At 41.9% G+C, this 23,765-nt stretch overlaps 1 protein-coding gene across 2 annotated transcripts in view; it reads left to right on the top strand.

Annotated features, from left to right (window-relative positions):
* Positions 1–3,231: 3,231 nt before the first annotated feature.
* Positions 3,232–23,765, top strand: part of ralgps1 (Ral GEF with PH domain and SH3 binding motif 1) — a 758,811-nt gene continuing 738,277 nt past the window's right edge. For both annotated transcript variants that reach the window (XM_041193970.1, XM_041193968.1), the window contains exon 1: positions 3,232–3,460. The gene's annotated coding sequence lies outside the window, so the exon portion shown is untranslated. The remainder of the gene's footprint in view (positions 3,461–23,765) is intronic.

Genomic DNA, 23,765 nt, shown 5'->3' with positions numbered 1-23,765 from the left:
CATCACTCCACATCCAACCATGGGGAAAGGCAAGGTAGCCGCCTGTATAGGGATTGTACATTTGTCTTTGGCATCAAGGTCTTTACCTGGAATGGGTGGGTTGTCTTATGAGGAAAGGTTGGACAGACTATGCTTGTATCCGCTGGAGTTTAGAAGAGTAAGAGGCAACTTGATTGAAACATATAAGATCCTAAGGAGTCTTGACAGCGTGGAGGTAGAGAGGATATTTCCTCTTGTGGAAGAATCTAGAACTAGGGGTGACTTTAAAAATAAGGGGTCGCCCATTTAAAACAGAGATGAGGGGAAATTTTTTCACTGAGGGCTGTGAGTCTTTGGAACTCTCTTCCTAAAAAGGCAGTGGAAGCAGAGTCCTTGAATATTTTTAAGGCAGAGGTGGATAGATTCTTGGTAAGCAAGAGGGTGATAGGTTATCGGGGGTTGGTGGGGTGCAGATTTCAGGTTCCTATCAGATCAGCCATGATCTTATTAAATGGTGGAGCAGGCTCGAGGGGCTGAGCAAGTTCCTCGGTGGGGGAGTCCAGAAGAAAGGGCATAACCTTAAAATTAGAGCTAGACCATTCAATCGTGGTGTCAGGAAACAGTTCTTCATACAAAGGGTGGTAGAAATCTGGAGTTCACTCCTCCAAAAATACACTTTTTTATTCTCTTGTGGGATGTGGGTATTGCTGGCTGGACCAGCATTTATTGTCCATCCCTAATTGTCCTAGAGAAGGTGGTGGTGAGCTGCCTTCTTGAGCTGCTGCAGTCCATGTGGTGTAACTACACCCACAGTGCTGTTAGGGAGGGAGTTCCATGATTTTGACCCAACGATGGTGAAGGAAGGCCCAAAGAGTTCCAAATCAAGATGGTGTATGGCTTGGAGGTGATGTTCTCATGCATCTGCTGCCTTTGTCCTCTAGGTGGTAGAGGTCATGGGTTTGGAAGCCATGGTGAGTTGCCTGAGGTTGCAAAAGGTGGGGAGGGCAAGGGTTGGCAGTTGTCAATTGAAAATTTCAAAACCGAGAATGATAAATTTGTGTTAGCTAAGCATATGAAGTGTTACAAACTAAGGAAGGCGTATCAGCCTTCAATCTAATTAGATGATTGAAAAATTTTGAGGGGCTGAATAGTTTACATAATGGTGTGAAGTTTGCCTCCCTGGTTGACGATATCACGTGAATTCTGATATGTTTGTTGCCTTGTATCAATTATTTTATATTATACTTTATTGTAGGGGGTAAAAGACACAGAGAATGTAATTGAGAGAAGAAATGCAAGTAATCTCAAGGATAAGTTTTGATAGGTCATATGGAAAAAAACACCTTTGAACAACTCAGTAAAGCTTTAACTTTTTAAAAGATGATCGTGTTACCTCATCCTGTGTCCACCCATTCCTGATGTGTAAATAACTGTACAAATATTCATATTTATGGCATCACTCCGCATGCTTGTGATGCTGTTTGAAGAATCATATCACTACTATATCAATTTGAAAACCTATTTACAGCTCTCCTCTCATGAAAGGTGATTTAAAAAAATACAAGAATGGTTTGATTCTTTATGAATTTTCTTATTTGTTTGTAATTGTTTTTAAAAGGTGAATGCAACTAAAATGAAATTGAATTACAGGACATTAAAAATGGAAAGATATTGGTCCAAGATAATTCTGTGGGTTAATGTAAAGTGATAAAGAGCCAAACTCATCTGTAAGGTTCATCTCTGATCATTGTCTAACTAAGTTAACCAACGCCAGCTTGTGTGCTGTAAGTTGGCCACACTCTCCTTTAGCTATGAAGGGATAAAAGAATGTTGTCCAGGATCCCCGCTCTTGATTGTTATCTAGTAACACCTGTTGGAATTGGGCCAAGAATAGGGTTGGACTTAATTTCAATCTGATGTCTTCCCATTACTAGCCAGCCCATCAATATTCACAGTTTGGCTTCACATCTACACAATGGCAAGATGCTGGTATCTGTACCGTCACAGACCAAAGTGAGTCATTGTCTTCCTCCTCCACAGCAGGGGAAAAAAAATGGAAGTAAAATGATGGGTTTTCAATCAACTTAGTGCATTCAGATGAAATCTAATCAATTAAGACAATGTACTTCAGGAAGGATATATTGGTTTGGAGGTTCACCAAAACCAGGACTGAGAGGGTTAAATTATGAGGACGGGTTGCATTGACTGGGCTTGTACAACCCCACCCTTCAATATTCTATGTTTTTTTGATCTGTTCAAAGTTTAGCTACTTTCCAGAATAGGAATGAAAGGTAGCACCAAAAATCAAAATGTTTCCAAATATTTTTGAATGACACAATTAAATCCTGCAGCAAATCTGTTAATAATACAACTGATTGGTGTAAAATATAAACCTCTCTCCAACAGTCAAATTGTCTTGCATGTTACCATGTGTAACTTTTTTGTTTTTTTAATGTTTGAAAGGGTTTCCAAGCCACCTCTCCTTAGAGGTGACAAACTAGACTACCCCCCCCCCCCCCCGCCCCCTTAAACCAGCTTATATTTCACCCCTCTCCTTGAATTCACCCAGTTCTGTTGAAGGGTCATGAGGACTCGAAATGTCAAGTCTTTTCTTCTCCGCCGATCCTGCCAGATCTGCTGAGTTTTTCCAGGTAATTCTGTTTCTGTTTTAGACAATTGCATAGTAGTGACATAGGAACAGGAGTAGGCTATTCAGCCCATCTAATCTATCCTGCCTTTCAAATAGATCAGGGCTGAGCTGTATCTTGACTCCATCTGCCTGTCTTGCCTCCATAACCCTTATAAACCTTGCTGAGAGAGCTGTGTAAAATGAAAGTTACAGGTGGATAGGTAAGTTGCAATTTTGATACAACAGCCCACCACCCCTCCCCTCCCCTCCCCTCCCCTCCCCTCCCCTCCCCTCCCTCCTAATTGCACTTTTAACAGGATTCACATTTGCTTGACTTTCCCTTTTAACTGTTCAGTTCACAACTCCTTGCTGAACTACAATCCCCAGGATGCAATGGAGACAGTGAGCCTGTTTTCACTGATCAAAGGCTGGATGGAACCCCGCCTCCTCTTGTCCGTGATGGAGGAGCGGCGGAGCCAATCCAAGGACGAATCGGAAGTCCAGGCCCATGCCATTGGTTGGACGGCGCTGTCGATCAGCCAATCTACCTGCACTTCCTGTTGTCAAGTTGCAGGGGGCGGGGCGGGGGGGGGGGGGTGGAACTGGCCAGCTGGAGCGAGTGTCAAGTGTCTGCGAGAGACACTGAATCCTGCCATGTTGAGCAATGGATCGCAGAGCACAAATGCGTTGGTAGCACCAGCAAACAACAGAGGCTGCGAGAGATTATTGCAGAGGAAGACAATTTAGCGGCTGTTCAACCAGCAATTTTATTTCTGCTCGGCGGAATGCAAAAAGGTGCCCGAGGCAGAATATTCAGTGGAATGACAGACTGCGGTGACAGTAGAGGGAGCGGTGAGTTCCAGCGTCGCTGGTCTAGTGCTATCAAAATAAAGGGGTGCGAGCAGAAACGCGAGGCAATGTTATTGCACAGGGCGCAATGCTATGCACGGCAGAACTGGAATTGCGGCTAGTCCGCATGAAATACCTGGACTCCTTTCTCGATTCCCCTCCCCTCCCTCACTCACTGAGTGCTTTCATTCACAAAGGGCACAGCAATTTTGTTGCATTTGATGACAATAAAATGGAAACATGACATTACTGCCCCGGTGTGTAATGTGACACTCAGCAATGCAAAGGTTCCCATTTAGTCCCGTAATTTCTCATTGCAGATGATGGGACGAGATGCTGCTGTGTCTGTGTGTGTGTGTATACATGATATTCAGGAGGCGGAGAAGGCTCAACCTGAGTTTTCGAAATATTTGACCTCTCTTGTTAGGAGAAACTCTGGACTTCGGTGATAAACCCGATTTCAAGGGGTATTTGTATCTTTAGGCTTTTTGGGGATGGGGGCAGGGAGGGAGGGAGGGGGGTCCTGGGATTTGGGGATAGGGTTTTAAAAATTGCTGGTGTAACAAAAGTTGGTCCTTTTTTTTACTCAAGTGCAATACGCCAATAGAAATCCAACACCTTTTTCAGTGTTACGGCATTTCAGAAGTACAATCTACGTGATATCTTTTTCTTAAGTTATCGATCTTGTTGCTGTACATAACGAGCTTAAAGGATCTCAGAGTGAGAGTTTCTCTCTCCCCCTCGCTCTCTTTGTATGAACCGCACGCCTGACTTCTAGCGAATGTAAAAGTAACATTTACATCAGGTCGCACGCCCATTGTATCGGATTCTCGCTGCGTATGTGATCTTTTTCAGCGTAATTAATCAGCAGCCTCCTCCCCCTGTAATGAATCGTTAAGTCCTGTATGTTTTTCGAATGGGAATTTTATGAACCCTCTTCATTCCGATTGCAACTGGTTTAATGTGCACTTCATTATTTTTCCTCCACATTCAAGACCGATGTATGTATGTATTTATTTTGGTGTTGATAAAAACATTAGCAGTTCCTTTCTCTGATGTCACAATTGCTGACCATCTACTAATTCTGAGAAACGCCCCTCCAATATTGCGAATTCAATCTTTTTTTTGCAGGACGCCGGATTATATTTTTGCTTTGCAATTGGCAACATTTGGCAGGAATGGTTGCACCTGTCGTTTTTGCGGGGTGCACCGTGTAATCTCTAAGAGATGCCTGGTTTGTTTACGAATAATGCTGCTAAAACAGTTTGCTTCCCTGTATGTGCTATTGTGATATTCCATCCATAATGAGAGAAAGACCTATTGTCCTGGGCGTTATATCTTCGCACCTGTCCAATTATCATTTTACTAGGATGACAATAATCATGGTTCCCCACGATCATTTTAGAAATGTCAATCCTTATAAATGGATAATGTCATAATTGGTATTTATTCTGTTTTACTTCGTTTCACGTTGTTAGCCTTGTATGGTGGGCGTTAATATGCGAAAATTGTACATACTGGAACTAGAAAGTTTACCATGTTCACACTGGGACCCGTTTGTAGAAAACTCTCACGTAAATTCGGCGCACGGAATGAACGTTTAAATATAACGGTTGAATATTTTTCATTTAAATCTGCCTGGGACGAAATGCTTTCTTTGAGGGGAGATTAAACGATGCGAGCGAGAAGAGTGTTTAAACAAAGGAACTACCATTTATTTTAAAGCTGTAGCCATTTTAAGCAGAATAGTTACATTGCTGAAATTAACAAGCATCTCGGTGATGTGGCTTAAAAAGAGCCACAGAGGGAGCAGCCCAATAACCAGCGATGAAGTTGATTTTCAGTGTGACCCGTCACCGTGAAACGGGTGGGTTGTTTTTTTGTTTAAGAGGTCACAAAAATTGGAATTTGGGAGAGTTACTGGCAAGCAATTAAGCTGTATCTGCATGCGAAGAATAAATAGGCCAAATTTCTTCATGTTGATTTTTTTTTAAGGCACAATGGAACCATTTCAGTATCGGTTGATCCCTGAGAAAGGAAGCGATGCAGCAGGAAAGGATTTAAAATGCGGGGCACGGGGAATATCAGGAACAAAGTAGATCCTGAAAACTCATCGAACTTTATGGGCACACATTGGCGCCTTTGAATGTCTCTGTTCGTATTTTCTTCCCGTATTTTCTGCATCTGCAGCTGATGCTGCAGGTAAGGTGGTCCAGCCACACTGACTGACATCAGAAGTGCTGGGACAGCATGGGAAGAGATTGCTTCCCAGATAGGTTTCCATCCTTTCAGATGAGTTGACATTTCTGCAAAGTGCTTGATTCAGTGACGCCTGTTCAGAAATAGGCCAGCAGTATGCCCTTCGGCCCTTCCAGCTTGCTGTGCTGTTCAATAAGATGGTAGCTGATCTTTGACCTCAACTCCACTTTCCTATACTATCCCCATAATCCCTTGTTTTCTTCAGTGTCCAAAATAAAACTATCAACCTGTCTTGAATATACACAAGGAATGAGCATCCAGCTCTCTGGGTAGAGAATTTCAAAGATTCGCTACCCTTTTGAGTGAAAAGAAATTCTCCTCATCTCAGTCCAAAATGGCTTACTCCTTATTCTGAGTCTGTGACCCCAAGTTGTAGACTCTGCATCCAAGGGAAACAGCCCCCCAGTATTTTGTCAAACTGTTCTAAGAATTTTGTTATTGAGACTTGCACAATTCCATATTGTGACTAACATACAGTTGGGCTGGGACAGATGTTTTGTGGATGAGCTAAGAGGCTTTTGTGAAAATAAAACTGGGCAAAATACCAAATTCTTAATTCCTACCTAGCTCAGATTGGCAAGAAGTATAAGGGAAATGGTAGTGCTGAGAAGGGTTTGCTCTGTGGCTAGAATGCCTATCTTGTCTCAGTGTTATCTATTTAAATGAATCCTAGAAAATTGACTTTAGCAGGTGCTGACAATGCATAATTTGCTTGCCACATACTTTGTATTTAACACTCATAATACATAAGCATGTAAATGCTATCCTACAGTAATGTGATAAAAGAGCAAAGGTGGTGAGGTTTATAATGTTTCACATATCTTCTTTCATTATATTTGGGCATTCCATTCTACTGGGAATATAAAACATGTAAGTGACTGCAAGCATAAACTGTTATTAAGATTAAAGGTGCTTAATTTGATGTAAATAACTGACATGGGCAACTACTGGAGAATTTTTTTGGACCCGATGGCCTGGGTTTTAAGGGAGGTGGCTACAGGGATAGTGCATGCATTGGCTTTGAAATCCTAGGATTCCTTAGATTCTAGAACAATCCCTATAGCGAGCAAGATAACAAATGCAACCTTGGTTTTCAAGAAATGAAGGCGAAAAGGAGAAAACAGAACCATAGGCCAGTTAGTCTGACATCAGAAGTGGGGAAAATGATTGGATCTATTGATAGGGAGATGGTAACTGGGCGCTTTGAAAATCCCAATATGATGAAGCAGAGTCAAATCCTTCTAGAGAAGGGAAATAGTGTTTGTCAAATCTATTAGAAATTATTGCATGTGGAGGGTAGATAAGGGGGAACCAGTGGATGTAGTAAACTTGGATTTTTGGAAGGCATTCAAAAAGGTGCTGCACAAGATAATGTTGTGGAAGATTAGGGTTCATAGGATTGGAGTAATGTATTAGCTTGAATTGTGGACTGGTTAATGGACAGAACACAGGGAGTAGGAATAAAGAGGTACTTTTTGGGTTGGTAGTTTGCAACTAGTGGGGTGCCAAAAGAACCTGTACTTAGATTCAGTTGTTTACTATCTTTATCATGGCTTGGAAAAGGAGACTGAATGTAACGTATCCAAAATTGCTAATGATACAAAGCTTGTTGGGAAAATGAAGCTTGCAAAGAGATGGAGGGAAGTTTCGTGAACACAACAAGCTAGCAGAGAGAGTATAATGTGAGGAAATGTGATATTTCCCACTTTGGGAGGAAGAATATTCTTTAAAAGGTGAGAGACTAGTTAATGTTGGTATACAGAGGGATTTGGGTGTGTGCACAACTCAATGAAAGTTAATGTGCAGGTACAGCAAGCATTTGGAAGGCAATTTCTATGTTGGGTCTTTATTGCAAGTGGATTAGAGTGTAAGAGTTAAGAGGCCTTGCTGCAATTATATAGGAGGATCACATCAGAAGTGCTGTTTTTAGCCTTAGTCTCTTTGCCTATGGAAGGATACACCTGCCTGAGAATGGGTGGCTTGAAGGTTCACTAAATTGATACCTGGGATGAGAGGGTTGTCCTATGAGAAAATGTTGAGTAGAATGGGCCTCAGAGATGATCCTATTGAAAGGTATATGATTCTTAGAGGACTTAACAGGGTAGATGCTGAGAGGATGTTTCCCCTGGTTGGAGAGCCCAGAACTTGGTGTACTGTTTCAGGACCATTTAGGACTGAGATGAGGAGAAATTTCTTCACCCAGAGTGTTGCGAATCTTTGAACTCCCTACCCCACCCCCACCATTGCCACCGTCCCCAGAGAGCTGTGGTTGCTCAGTCATACATTCAAGGCTGAAACCGATAAGAGTTTTGCACACTGAAGAATCAGGTGGTTTGGGATTGGGCAGGAAAATGGAGTTGATGTAGAAAATCGGTCATGATCTTATTGAATGGCAGATCAAGTTTGAGAGGCCGTGTGGCCAAGTCCTGTTCCTACCTCTTATGTTCTAACCATAATGATGCCTGCAGTGAATTGTCTGGTGCTCTCATATCATTGTTTTTTCACCTTTGATATTAGGGGTTGAAATAGAAAATGAATAATTGAGAACTTGGTGCCCTACAATAGGAAGTAAAGCCTTCAGAGAGACTAATATAATTATGAAGCAGACTATTTTTGCTAGTTGCAGTAATTGAGCTTTGCTAAGCACTCACCCAATGGTGGTGATGCTGTAAGTTTTAAGCATCTCCAAACAGCTAAAATAGGAAAATATATTGATCTTGGATTTTTGAGGCTGAAATACTGTATGAATTGCTTACCTCCTTGTGCGTTTGACTGAGTCAAATGATAGCAATCACCTGTAATTTTGCAACGTAGACCTTGTAGGTGTAATATTCCAAAAGTGTGAAAGCAGATCTTTGGAGCTAGTTTCAAGATATAATTATATATGTTGGGAGGTTTTACTTTATTCTGTGGTTTTGTATCCCAGAGGCTGGATTCTTTTTATTTCTCATCTCTCCTTTCATAGAGAAGGCATTGATTACTTGCTGGGGTTCACTTCCGCAGGCACCTACCATCCGTCAATACTGTTTGTCAGCATCAACTGAGAGTGCCAGCAGGCAGCTTGAGCAGCAGTCAAGACCAATGTACATGGTGCAAATCATTTGCATATCCAGTAACTCGTTCACTTCCAGTGGGTGTCATTGGATGGTGCTTGGGAGTCGAGAGCCTGCCTGTTTTTTAAAAAAATACTTTCATCACACACAAGTTAAACTGTCAGTAAAGCAGACCGAGCGTGTTCAAAATGACTATTAGTCTAGCTGCAAAAATTGGCAGGTGCTACATCAAGTCTGCATTTACTTATTTTGAGATGTAAATTTGTCTGGCAATGAGGGAACTTCACAAGATACAGTATGTTTTTTTCCTTCTCCCTCTATTTTTTAAAAGTATGCTTTATTCATAAAATTTGTGAAAACACATCACATAACAGTTCAAATTTGACATTACATAACGTGCAATACAATACATGGCACTCTGAGGTGCCTCACGACACATACAATTGCAGATTATATTTACAATATATCCAGTACTTACTTGGTAGGTTGATTATGTCTTCCATGTACAGGACAGGGGTGTGGACACCTGCCTCATCAGCCTGGACCAGGGGAAGGTCTTTGGCAGAGTATCGCACACCTACATGGTGGATGTGCTCTCCAAAATGAGGTTTGGGGAGGGAATCCACAACTGGATCCAACTGCTCTACACTAACATCAGTAGTGCAGTTTCAATCAATGGGTGGGAATCAGATAGCTTTCCTATTAAATCTGGAGTCAGGCAGGGCTGCCCTCTCTTCCCCTGTCCTGTTTGTGTGTTGCATAGAACCCTTTGCTGAGTCCATCAGGGAGGATCTGGACATAAGAGAAGTGACGATCCCAGGCAGAGGAGGCACTCAGGTCAAAGCCTCCCTGTACATGGACGACGTCGCCGTCTTCTGCTCGGATCCGCTGTTGGTGCGCAGACTGATCAACACCTGTGGCCAGTTTGAACTGGCCTCGGGAGCCAAGGTAAATCGTGGCAAGGGTGAGGTCATGTTCTTTGGGAACTGGGCTGACCGATCCTTTGTCCCCTTCACTGTAAGGCCAGGCTGCCTGTAGGTGCTGGGGATATGGTTTGGAGGGACCGGGGCATGCGTTAGAAACTGGAAGGAGCAAGTGGCTATGGTGAGAAGAAAACTGGGCATGTGGGAGCGACGCTCCCTCTCCGTTGCGGCTAAGAACCTGGTCATCAGGTGTGAGGCACCCTCGCTGTTGCTGTACGTGGTGCAGGTCTGGCCCATTCCACACTCCTGCGTGGTGACGATCACCCGAGCCATCTTTCGCTTTATCTGGAGGCTGAAAATGGATCGTGTCCGCAGGGACGCTATGTACAAGCCTCTAGATAAAGGGGGAAAAAACGTGCCCAACATCGCCCTCGTCCTGATGGCCACCTTTGTGTGTGGCTGCATCAAGCGGTGCGTAGACCCTCAGTATGCAAACACCAAGTGTCACTACGTGCTGAGGTTCTACCTGTCTCCAGTGTTGCGAAGGATGGGTCTGGCCACGCTGCTGTGGAACGCTCCAAGTAGTTGGACCGTGCCGTACCACCTGTCCCTCGTGGAAAATTTTAAGCAGAGAAATTTCTTTGACCACAAGTCCATCAGGCAGTGGTCGGCACGTAACATCTTAAAGGCCCTGAGGGAAAAGGAGAGGGTGGATCCTGTGGGATGGTTCCCTGAGCAGACTGACAAAGTCATTTGGCAGAATGCCTCATCACCAGAACTTTCCAACAAGCACCAAGATGTAGCTTGGCTGGTGATCAGAGAGGCCCTCCCCATCAGATGCTTTCTACACACCAAGCGTCTCATCGCCTCCACATGCTGCCCTTGAGGTGGCTGTGGTGGGGAAGAAACCATTGTTCACCTCCTTGTGGACTGTGCCTTTGCAAAGAAGGTCTGGAGAGAGATGCAGTGATTTTTGTCGAGGTTCATCCCGAGCAGTTCTGTGACACAGGACTCTGTGCTCTATGGGCTGTTCCCAGGGGCACACAACGCGACAAACATCAACTGCAATTGGAGGATCATCACCTTGGTGAAAGATGCTCTTTGGTCTACCCAAAACTTGCTGGTCTTCCAGAGCAAAGTTATCCATGACCAAGTGTTGCAGACTGGCACATTCCAAGGTCCAGGACTATGTGCTGAGGGACGCACTAAAGCTTGGGGCAGCCGCTGCAAAGGCATAATGGGGAAAGGTTGCTGTCTAAGATCTTTCTGCGACGTGCACTGAGGGGCTGGGAATTGTATAGACTCCTCGGGCTGTATGACTCACAAGGAATGTATGCAGTGAAAACTACATGTGTCACAATTGTATTGAAGTACCTCAGAGTGCAACATGATCCATGTAGATAACTTGAATACCATTGCCACTGTCTGACTGTCTGTAATGACCATGTTGAAATGTCTGTAATGTTCATTGATTGTATTAAAGCACCTCATGATCGATGTGGAAAACTGGAATATGATTGCACGTTTTGTGTTGGCCATTGTGAAATGTTTTGTAATGTTCTTTCAGATATTTTATGAATAAAGCATATTTTTCCAAAAAAAAAGAAATAATTTTGCAAATGGGCTTTTGTGTCTTAAAGTCACTGCTATAGCATGTGAGAGGAAATCTCTCTTCTAATAGCTATTCATACTGTGGGATATGGACCTTTTTATTTCAATGTGAAGGAAAATTTATTTTGCTCCTCACTTATGCTGAGTTGACTGAGGGGTGGGATGGCCTTTTCTATAAGGTCATTGTAACCGACATGTTGCTGACACAGAGCTACTGCTGATTTGTATTTCAATCATTGCATCTCTCCTCGCTTTCCTAAGGCAAACCTTCTTGTGTATTTGTGGCTTCTTGAATTATTTATAAATTGCACTTGTGGTATCATAAATATACTGGAACACTTTTTTTTTTGGTGAAGGGCAGATGCCTACTTAAGAGCCCTTTATAAAGTCTCAGAGATGTAGGGGGAATCATCTAGTTCTGAATTTTTTTTAAAAATGTATTTTATTTTCCAGCATTAAAAAATTCTTTATTGGACGAGTTCTGTATGTCTATATTGCCAATCTGAATGCTTTATTTGAATAAGATTGCCAAATCAGTTCTAATTGATGGGTGATGGTTTGAAGTACACCTGCACCTGCTAGGAACTTTAGAATCCACTCCGATTCATTTCATGTAAGGCTCTTGCCAGTTGCCCGAAACAGTGTTTTTAAAAATGTTTTCGTGTGCAGTGTATCAAATATAATTGAAGAAACATAAATAGACGCACCAGTGTAATTTAAACTGAAGTCCCATGCCAGACTATAGCAGGACCTGGATTAAGAACCAGGCCTGCACTGACAAATGGCAGGTAACATTTGCACCACATCGATGCTGGGCAGTGACCATCTCCAATAAGAAACGACCCAACCACTTGCCCCTGACCTCCAATGGCACCAGCAACGTGTGCTGGGCTCATTAGTGACCATGGCATAATTGGGCCGTCCATATCAATGTGATTACAAGAGTAGGCCAGAGACCCAGGTACCCTGCAAAGAGTGACTTAACTGCTGTCAGGCCTCCTCCTAATGGCAGTTGTGTTTTGAGCTGAAGAAAGTTTAACATTTTCCTGTAAATCTTAGCAAGGCATGATCTTAAGAACTAAATTTACCTGATCAGGGAGGTAATGATTTCTGGATGTTTACGGATTCTGAATTGAGAGATCTGCCCTTTGGTTCTCTGCATTTTGGAACCCTGGACAGACAGATGCCACTCTAACACTAGGAGCCAGTCTGCCGTTAGTGAACAAACAATTGATGTTGCTTCTTAAATTTGAGTAGGACAAAAAAAAAAATTGCAGGACAATAAAACCATATGTTTATTTATTTGGTGAGCACAGTTAGATAATTGGCGTTCCAAGATAATCTTGGCTAGTACCCATATCATAGAGAATGTAATGCCCACTCGGGTTTGAAGTCTGAGGAGAGATTCTGCCTTGCCAAAGCACACGTGAAGCCTCATTAGAATGCAGTGTGGTTTGGGTTACCAAAGAATCTCACTTTTTTTTTTGTGAAAAGGCCTGATGTTTTTTGGCCTTCTGATTGACCATAAGGCATGTGGCTAATTGATTTTTTAAAAGCGGGTAGCGTAACACCCTTGAGCGTGCAAGTGGCACCCTAGTCACTGATGCATTAATAAGCACCAAAACCAAACAGTCACGCCTTTTGCAAATTTAGTCATCAAGGCCTAAATGAAAGAATCCTAGTATAAATTTTGAAGTAAAAAATTGAATTTTGAGCTAAAACAAACAAAAAAAAATTGCTGAAAGCGCTTGTGTCAAGCAGCATTTGTGGGGAGAGAAATGGTTAACGTTTTGGGCTGTTGACCTTTTGTCAGAACAGGTCAATGAATTTGGAACGTTTATCCAATAGTGACGGACAAAGCTGCAATTATCTTTCACGTCCTTGCGAAGGTAGAGGTGGACTATAGTAGGGGACCTTAAAGTCTGTGCGTGCTGTGGGCTGGAGCTACATATACTGGAATGAGGAGAGATGGCAGGTTCCTTTTCCCTAGATCTAGCTTGATTATGATAATAGTGCTAACCTAGTTACCAGGTTTATTGGCGGAGAAAAATGTATAGGCAATGGCATAGTGGCATTGTCACTGGACTAGTAATCCAGACACCCAGAGCAATGCTCTGGGGACCCGGGTTCAGATCATGCCACAGTGGATGGTGGAATTCAATGAAAAAAACATGGAATTAAAAGTCTAATGATGAAACCATTGTTGTAAAAACCCATCCGGTTCACTAATGTCCTTTAGGGAAGAAAATCTGACCTGCCATCCCTATCTGGTAACCTGCAGTCCCTATCTGGTCTGGCCTACATGTGGCTTCAGACCCACGGCAATGCGGTTGACTCTTAAATGTCCTCTAAACAAGGGCAGTTAGGGCCCACATCCAATGAATAATAAAAAGTAACTTATGAATTCACAGTCCAGTGCTGTAACCACTACACTACAGTTCACCATGGATGGCATTTTGCAACCATCAAAGCTTCATAATACAAAGATTATAGCCAAGGCAAAAGCTTTCTTCTACCTCAGGGGGAAAAATACAGCTTGTTGTGTTTCTAACTTTCACACAGTTATTCTAAGAGGCATCTTAAAGCAAGAGAGGGAGCTTGAGAGGGAATCTCAGAGATTGGAGTCTAGATAGCTAAAGGCCCAACTCCCTGTGATGGGGAAAAAGGAGGGAGGCATGCACTGTTGGTCACTGTCAGAAAATGATGGGCTTTGTAGAGGTTTTGGAGGTGGAAATGTGGAAGGGCAGTGCCACTGAAGGTTTTAAAAAAAACAATGAGATTTTGGCAGACTGGGAGTAAATAGTCAGTGAGGGAAAGGATAATGGGTGACTGGGTCTTGGTGTGACTTGAGATAGATCCGCAGAGATTTGGAGCTGAAGTTTATGGGGAGTTGCAGATGGGAACGTGGATCACCAATTATGTTTCCCCAATAAATAGACAAGATGAGATTTGTTAACATCTGCATGGAATAGGGGTCGAAACTCTCAATCTGTTCAATATAATTTAGTCCTGCACCAGAGAGTCCTTTTTACCTACTGAAGCTTAGATGTATTTCTGAGCAGTTTATGTTTTCCTTACTGTTTTCCTTCTCTGTTATTTGCCTGTGTCTCACAAATTTTAAGATTTTACTGCAGAACAGAAGATAATACCATTTTTGATTTGATAATCATATTGCACTGCATATGAAATAAGTTACAGACAAGATTTTGTTGCTGATTTTATAGATGGTACTGCAAAAGCTAAAACAAATATTCATTGGCATGAAGGTAAATATAATGTATTAAATCAGTGTGACTGGTGTTAAGAACTGCAGAACGAATGTGCAATTTTACCTTTAGCCATTTTTTTAGCTGCTGTGCCAGAGTGTTGAGGAAGATTGGATTAAAATAACATAGGGGTAAAAGGAAAATGGTCTTTCTCCTAAACTTGCAGCATTTCTCGCCATGGGATCTACTCTTGGAAGAGCAATATGATGGGGTATCGTTTGTTGATATAAACCTGGAGGCTGGTCAATGATAAAAGAATTAATAAATTAATTCATTAATTCTTCTATATAAACATACATTTTTTTTATTAATTATATTGAACATTAGCCTGAAAAGATGCCATAAAAATCCAATGAGGCATTAGGTGGGGGGACATGATATTTTCCCCAGCTGTTTTAACTGTTAAAATTGGCAGTGCTCCATTGCTTAGGCTCCTGCACTGCCTTTGGTTAACCCCCATTTTTGTATCATGCTTTATTTTGCAGCAAAGAAGGAGTGGCCAAAAGTAGCCCTTTGTTTAAAAGCAAAATACTGCGGATGCTGGAAATCTGAAATAAAATCAGAAAATGCTGGAAAAACGCAGCAGGTCTTGCAGCGACCCTGGAGAGAGAAACAGAGTTAACATTTCGAGTCCGCATTACTCTTCCTTCGTCCTTAGTTTGCATGGCATGAAGAGAAACAAATGTCTTCCCCTCCATCAAGCCTCCCACATGCTGCAAGTGTATGTGTGCCAGACGAAGGTGTTCAGTGACTACCAGGGAATTTTGCCCCAGTTTGCCTTTGAACGTTACCTAATAACTGCTACCACAGTGCATTTAATTACACCATGTAATGTGATTTTGCATGCAAAAATTCTTAACTCTGCTGTTTCCAGACATGCTTGCAATCAATTTTTGAAAGTTGTGAAGTTAGAGAAACATTCCATGTTTTTGAATAAAGCACAGTGAAGTTATTGCGAAGAACAGGTTTTATATCACTCAAGGGATGGGAAGTTGTTATCTATAAAGCAGGTTTCCCAGGTAGAAAATGAAGACCTGTAGAGCAATCTTGGCTGTTATATCTGCAACATAAAGGTTAATTATCAGTGAAAGCAAATAATAGTGGATGCACTATCTCTTAAAAGTGGTTTAATATTGTACAGGATTTTGTCTCCAAAGGATTGAATACAAGAGCTTGGACAGAGGTTTAGTTTCATGCCTGCCCCCAGATTAAACATTTTGCAAGGTGCTTTGCCACCGAGCGGTTTTGCACAAGGCTGATTTGTAATTAGGAGCTTATGCAGATTCGAGGGGAAACCATCCCCAGAGTAAGCTGTTAAAACTAGTTTCATACTCGTCAACATTTAGTGTTGAAGAATTTCAAACAGTGTGAATGGATGAGAGGCTTAGTGAGTCTGGAGGTGTGATTTATCAGTTATCATGAGTAGCTTCCTGTACTGATAAGATTCAAAAGTAGAACACAATCCAGGAAGAAGAAATAAAGATCTGTTTGTTTTCATGTGACATCAGTTTATCATAGTTCTGTTCTATTAATTTTTCAAGCATTATTCATTCTGTACTTTTCTCCAGAGGCTGCCCAATTACTAATTAAGTTGATAACAGAGTCATCTTTTCAAATGAGTGAAATTTTTTTTATAGATTTTTGGATCACTGACACTGCTTAGCAGAATAATGTAACCTGCTGGCAAATACTTCAACATGTAACCAGCAAAAATGGCTATAAGGAGGTGTTCCCATTTAAAGCCCAAAACTACTGTTTTTAAAAACCAGTAGGCAAATATTGATTGGATGCTTTAGATGTTAGGTCAGGGCCCTAAATCACTGGGATCTGGATTCAAAATCTGCCCAGATAAAAGGGGTGAAGGCATATTCTGGCGGGTTGCAAGGATCCCATATGAAATGAATTTGGGGGGAAATATAAAAGCAGGGATGTGCTGCTGAGGCTTTATAAGGCTCTGGTCAGACCACATTTAGAATATTGTGAGCAATTTTGGGCCCCGTATCTCAAGAAGGATGTTCTGGCCCTGGAGAGGGTCCAGAGGAGGTTCACGAGAACGATCCCAGGAATGAAAGGCTTAACATATGAGGAACGTTTGAGGACTCTGCGTCTATACTCGATGGAGTTTAGAAGGATGAGGGGGGATCTGATTGAAACTTACAGAATACTGAAAGGCCTGGATAGAGTGGACGTGGGAAGGATGTTTCCATTAGTAGGAGAGACTAGGACCCGAGGGCACAGCCTCAACGTAAAGGGAAGATCATTTAGAACAGAGATGAGGTGAAACTTCTTTAGCCAGAGAGTGATGAATCTATGGAATTCATTGGCACAGAAGGCTGTGGAGGCCAGGTCATTGAGTGTATTTCAGACCGACATAGATAGGTTCTTGATTGGTAAGGGGAGCAAAGGTTACGGGGAGAAGGCAGTAGAATGGGGTTGAGAAACTTATCAGCCGTGATTGAATGGCGGAGCAGACTCGATGGGCCGAATGGCCTAATTTCTGCTCCTATGTCTTATGGTCTCTTATGGTCTTCTGAGTGCGATTACAAATCTGTCATTAATTTGGCACTAGTTGGTAATCCCATTAGATACAGATGAGAGACAGGAAAATAAATGCTGCTTGTGGGGGGTGGGGGGTGAGGGTCTTTCTCTGACACCCTAACTTTAGGAGAGAGTAGAGGCTGCGAGCAATCTAATTTGGGAGTGTTTGCTCATAATGTACATTTAAAATGCACAGTGTAGCATCAAACATAAAATTCCCAAAAAAGCACTTAAGAAAAAAGACACAATTGCAAAAACAGTAGTCATTTAACAAAATATAATGATGGTCAGAAAGGGAAGTGGCGACTAATGTGATTGGAAACAAATAATCCGTGGTCAGATGAGTAAAGCAATTCATTCTCTTACTAATTGCTGATTAGAAATCTTGGTTAAGCAAGAACGCAAGTTGCTCTACAGCAGATACTGTGTATAGTACCTTGAGCTATTTTTAGAAGCAATTATATATTTTAAATGTTCCGGACACATGAAGGTGTTATTTTTATAAAAAGTTCCACCTTTAGCGTGTGAGGTGAACGTGATAATCAATACACTATAGAAGCTTAATGTTCAGATCCTTTACCACAGCACTAATATTGAAGTAGCAACCTGATGAGACAACAGCAACTTAGATTTATGCAGCATCTTAAATAGGCCAAAACATTTCATAGGAATGCTACTGACAATTTGACACCGAGCCACATAAGGTGATATTGGGACAGATGACAAAAAATGTGGCTTAGAGTGTTTTGAAGGAGAAAAGGTAGAGGGGCACAGAAGTTTAGGGAGAGAATTCCATGGCCTAGCTGCTGAAGGCACAGCTGGCAGTATGAGAGCAATTTCAATGGGGATGTGCAAGAGTCCAGGATTCGAGGGCACTATCTACCTACGCATTCGCTCTAAACTTGCACAGCCTCAATGGAGAATTGTACCCAACCTGGGACTTAATGCTTTCTGAAAAAATTGCCATAATTCAGCAACACTTAGAGATGCCCAATGTTTTGAGGGAGACTTTAAAAAAAATTGCATGAGCCTAAAAACTATCTTTCATCCACAAAATTGAAAGATGACAAGTTAGTGTAATGCATTTTGGATTGCGATTAGGATTTGCATAATTACTGCATGCAAATGTATTTGAAACTGTTTGAATTAAAATTTATTTCTAATGTGCTATTGCCACAGAGACAGAAAGAGGATTCCTTGGAAAGGGAGATATTGTCATATGCTCAGGAGTAAAGAAATCTTTTGGATATGTTACAAGAATAAAAAAAGCTATCCTCTCTTCAACACTACTGTGCTGTTCAATCAGTAGAGATTCTGTTAACCATTAAGTGATGTCATCCACAGTTTGGTAGTGCTTATGTACTTAATATTTACACCTAAAATACTGTTTTAGGAAATTAATGTTCGTGTGATTTCTTCATCTAACTCATTCTTCTATAAAAACTTTCAGCCTACAGGATCTCTGAGTTGTTCACATTCAATGAATTACTTCTGAATGACCAGCTAGCCTGTCTTGCTCCTGTTAATAAAAGGGGAGGCATTTTGACCAGAGAATGCCTTGCGTTTCTTTGAATAGTGCCATGGGATCTCATGCCTTTTATGTGGGTAAGGGCTCAGTTTATCATCTCGAGCAGACACTGCAGCACTGCCTCAATACTGAACTGAAATAGGCTACATGCTTAAGCCTTGAAGTGGATTTTTGTACTGCCTTGTTTCTGATGTTGTGGCAACAGAGCCACACTGACATTATTGGTTGCTATGAGGAAAAAATTATCTTTCTGTATATGAGTTAGGTAATATTTATCTTTGTGACCTTATATTTGTGGAGATTTCTGAGAATTTTCACTGCCTTACTGAACAACACCAAATATTTCCACAAATTGGTGAATGAATTTAATGCTTATGGAGCTGGGATCTTAGTTTTGCCCATCATGCTAATTACAATGAAGAATGTGGTTACTTGACCAAGGCGCTGGGTCATGGAATAGTGGTGTCTTTATGGCACAGGAGGCCTTTTGGCCCATTGAGGCCATGCTGTGCTGGTATGAACATATGAAAATGACAGGCAGGAAAAGACTTCAGGTCTGTCAAGCCTGCCTCAAATCACAACGCCTGGGTCATTCTGAGTCCGTATGACCTGTCTTCAGAGCTCTGAAGAAGGGTTATACGGACTCAATATTACCTTTGTTTCTTTCTCCACAAATGCTGTCAGCCCTGCTGAGATTTTCCAGCATTTTCTGTTTCATTTTAGTCTTCCAGTATCCACAGTATTTTTTATTTACCTATAAAGACACTTAGCTTCTCTGGCTTGAAATGTCAGCCCTTGGATCTGATTGCTAGCTTTTCCACTGGAAAATCCCATTAATCAGCTTTGTCCCGTATCCTATTAAATTCCTTTTTTGAATACTTAACCAATTCCATTTTAAATCAGGTTACTTTCTTTGCCTCAATAGCCACTTGTGATAAAACATTCCGCGTTCTAATGATCCTTTGAGTACACTAATACTGATTTCCAACTTCATTCTTTTAATGCTAATCCTGAGTTTGTTTCCTTGTTACCTATTTGCTAAACAGCAGAAACAATCGTTCATTGTTCGTGCTTTCAAAACCTTTCGTAATTTTGAAAATGCCTGCTCTATTCCTCTGTTCTCCCTTCCACTGTAAATAAAACTTTTTTTTAGCCTTTTCTCATATTATAACTTCCTTTCTGCCACCATAGTGCATTTTTACTTTATGGTTTCCATTTTTCTGAGAATGGGGCAGACAGAATGGGGCAATACTCCCAACTGTGACCCACCCAGTGTTTTGTACAATGTCAACTTTCTTGTTTTTATATTGGGTGCCTCTACATTTATGTCAAACTTCATGATTTTTTTAAAACAAAAATAAAAATACCTGGAAAAACTCAGCAGGTCTGGCAGCATCTGCGGAGAGGGACACAGTTAACGTTTCGAGTCCGTGCGACTCTTCAACAGAAGAAGAGTTCTGTTGAAGAGTCATACGGACTCGAAACGTTAACTGTGTCCCTCTCCGCAGATGCTGCCAGACCTGCTAAGTTTTTCCAGGTATTTTTATTTTTGTTTTGGATTTCCAGCATCCGCAGTTTTTTGCTTTTATCTTCATGATTTTTTGTTTTCTTTCCCCTGAGGATTTGGAAGAAGAGTTCCTAAACAAAGTGTATTGTCACAGGTTGGGCGTGGGGCTGGGTGTTTGGGGGGGAGTGGGGTGGAGGGGGGGGGGCGGTGTGGGGGAAGCACTTAAATAAAAAGTGAGGAACATGCTAAATGTCTTGTTTTCCTCCCAGTGAGTAAGCAATAAGCGTTTTGCTTGCTTGTTTGTCTAGATGCTTGAAAAAGACTTCACGCTCATTGTGCTGGACAAAGCCTTTTGAAATCTGTGAATGGAGGGAGATAAAAGGCTGGAAACAGCTTTAATACATGAAAGCTGTGGGGATATCAGGTTTGTTGAGGGGAAAGTTGTTGAGTACTTTCACTGAGGCTGAAGTGTTGGAAATGTTGACAATTAAATGCCACCTTGTTTGTAAATTGACCCACTGATGTGAATTAATGTGGCATGTTGTCTACTTGTATTAATATTTGAAGGTGCATCAGAGAGATTGAATAATTATACCATTCGCCTCTCATCTAGATTCTTCATTCTCTACCACCCCCTCATGTATCATCAAAATGTTTTCACTGACATCTTTACTGCTTTCCTACCTTAGACTCTGCATTGAGCGAGTTCTCATTCATGGTGATTTCAACCTCCATCTGAATTCATCATGCTGTATCTTCTGAATTCACTGTCCTCATATCCATTCTCAATGTCCCCTTCCATATAAACCTCCCAGCCCATATTTCGCGGACACTCCTTCAACCTTGTCATCTCACATGGCCTCACAGTCCCTTTGTGTCAATTGTGGGTAAGACCATCTCTAGTATTGCTCTCCACCTTCATCTCCTTTCTTCTATCCAACCCCACATTTTGTTTTTATCCCACATAGTTCTGTCTGCCCCTGCAGAATGGTGTCTCTCAATCCACTTACAACTGCAACAATGCAAGCTCAACTGTCTAGCCTTTGATCCTCCATTCACCATGGCTATTCTGCAGCTACTAAGCTGCTCAACCACACCCTCACTTCCACCTTTTGATACCCTCATCCCATTAAAACCATTACTCTTTCTCACCCTGACTTTGTTTGTTTGTCCCCCCCCCCCCCCGGCCCCCAATATGGCTCGCATCATCTCCTTGAGTCCAAGGGATGTAAACCTGAAAGGATATGGCAGACATTGCTTTAGCCACCCACTGCTAGGTCTGGCTGGGCTCCATGTAGCACTATCAGGTTCTGGTCTTGTCTGTGTTATGACACAGCAGGTGATCTGTGCCAGGTGGATCAAATCCACAAGGGAAACTTGATTGTGCTACCACAACGATTTTGCAATTTGTATTTATTTCAAAATGCTTGCCCTAAATTCAGAAATAATTAGTCCACTGAGACTTCTGAGATTCTTTTAAAAACAAAATTAAACATTTATTAATGAAAGAAAAGATTTCAAGCACACAGGCCTACAAATTACAACCATAACAACTCCCAAAACCACTAATTAATCTGGTTTCTGGTTATACCCCCATTAAGGCAACAGTAAAAAAAAATAGATTTTAAACAGATGCCAGCATGTTAACACAATATCTTGGACAGTAAAATTCAAATTAGCTTTTTCCAGCTTTGGTTTCTGTAGACAGATTTAATGCACAAATACTGGAAGCTTTTCACATTTTTCTGATAGATCTCACAGTGCCTCCACTGACACACAGCCTCATTCTCCTTTATACATGTTTCTCCCATTGTTCCCATATGTCTTTGGAACTGTACCTTTCTCATAATATAAATGTTTTCATGGTGCTAATATTGTCAGTAACCTTTGGTTAACACTGCTTGGCCTAGCTTCTCTGGCTGGGTGTAAACATCCTACCATCTCTTTGAAACTCAGGCTGCCCTGATTTATCTAAAAACACAAATTCTCCTCAGCTCGCATTCTAAGGCTTCAGCCATGTTTATGTATTTAGCATTTCAAACCTAACCTCTTTTGATGAGTCAAAGCCTCCAGACCAGCTTTCTCCAATTCAATTAAAACTCTCACTCTCTCTCTCACTCTCTCTCACACATTCTCTCACACATTCTCTCACACATTCTCTCTCACATTCTCTCTCACACTATCCAAACCCCATTATTAATCTACTTTTACAATAAATCACAATAATATTATGAGAATTATTATACTTTCACGACATCTGCAAAAACTGTTCACTATTCTAGGCTCATTCAGGATGCAAAGGTAATCCCCCCATCTCTGATTTCTTTTCTCCTACAAACTGTCTTCTCAAACCTCGTCTCCTCTCTCCTTTGTCCTCACCTCCAACGAGTGTGAGAAGTTCATGGACTTCATTGTCACTAAGATTAAGACATTTGATCTGCTTCTGTTTCTTTCCCTCCCTTCCCCTAGTCCACTAGGCCAACCTTCCTCTAATCTTCTCCCCTGGCCTCGTCCTAAACTTGCAACTTCCTCAAGTTTCTCTCCTCTCTTTCCCTCATGCTGTCTTCAAGCTCAATTCATCCACAGGAATTACCTCCTTGACCTAATTACTAAACTGCCAACCACCCAGCTTCCCTTTCTAGCTCCTGTGTTAGCTGATATTGTTAATGGTTCTGCCTCCTCAAGTACTGCAACTGTCTCCTTCAAATCTACTGTCATCACTCCCTTCTCAAAAAGAAAGCAACCTTTGACCGTTCCTCCCGTTGCAAGTTCTATTCCAAGCTTCAAAGCTCTATTTCCTTTTAGGTCCTTGAGTGTGTTGTTGTCTCCCAAATCCACCCTGAAGCTTTGAATTCCTCCATTCTGGTTTCCACCCCAACCACAGTGCCAGAACAGCTCTTGTTGAAGTCAAAAATGGCATTTTATGCGACTGTGACCAAGGTGAACTATTTTCCTCCCATCTTTCTCAATCTGTCTGCAGCCTTTGTGGTTGACCGTGAAATTCTGCTCCAATACCTCTTCCCTGTAGTCTGGCTGGGTGGGACTGCAATCACCTGCTTCCATTCTTATCTCCCCAGGTGTAGTCAGCAAATCAGCTGTAATGGTTTCTCTCCATCATCCCCATTGGCGTCCCCCAAGGATCTATCCTTGGACCCCTCCTATTTCTTAACTTGATATTGCCAAGGGGGCCGCATAGTCAATGAACGCGTTGTCAGTTTTCTCACGTATATTGACGATGTCACATTCTACCTCACCACCAACCCCCTTGATCTCTGCACTGTCTCTGCATTGTCAGGTTGCTTGGCTGACATCCAGCACTGGGCAAGTAGAAATTTCCTCCAACTAAATACTTGGAAAACCAAAAGCAGTTGGGTTCATCCTTTGTTGCAATCTTATGCCCAGCTATTGGCTCCATTCCTCTTTGGCAATGGTCTAAGGCTGTACTAAGCTGTTAACGACTTTGGTATCATATTTGACCTTGAGATTAACCCCTGACCACACATCCACGCCATCACTAAGACTGGCTAATTCCTCCTCCAGAATGTCGCCTGTCTCTGCCCCTAGCTCAGCTCATCTGCTGCTGAAACCCTGACCCGTGCCATTATTACCTCTAGATTGTCTAT

Source organism: Carcharodon carcharias, chromosome 8 (genome assembly GCF_017639515.1).
Source record: "Carcharodon carcharias isolate sCarCar2 chromosome 8, sCarCar2.pri, whole genome shotgun sequence".
NCBI lineage: Eukaryota > Metazoa > Chordata > Chondrichthyes > Lamniformes > Lamnidae > Carcharodon > Carcharodon carcharias.
This window is presented reverse-complemented; position numbering and strand designations above follow the sequence as displayed.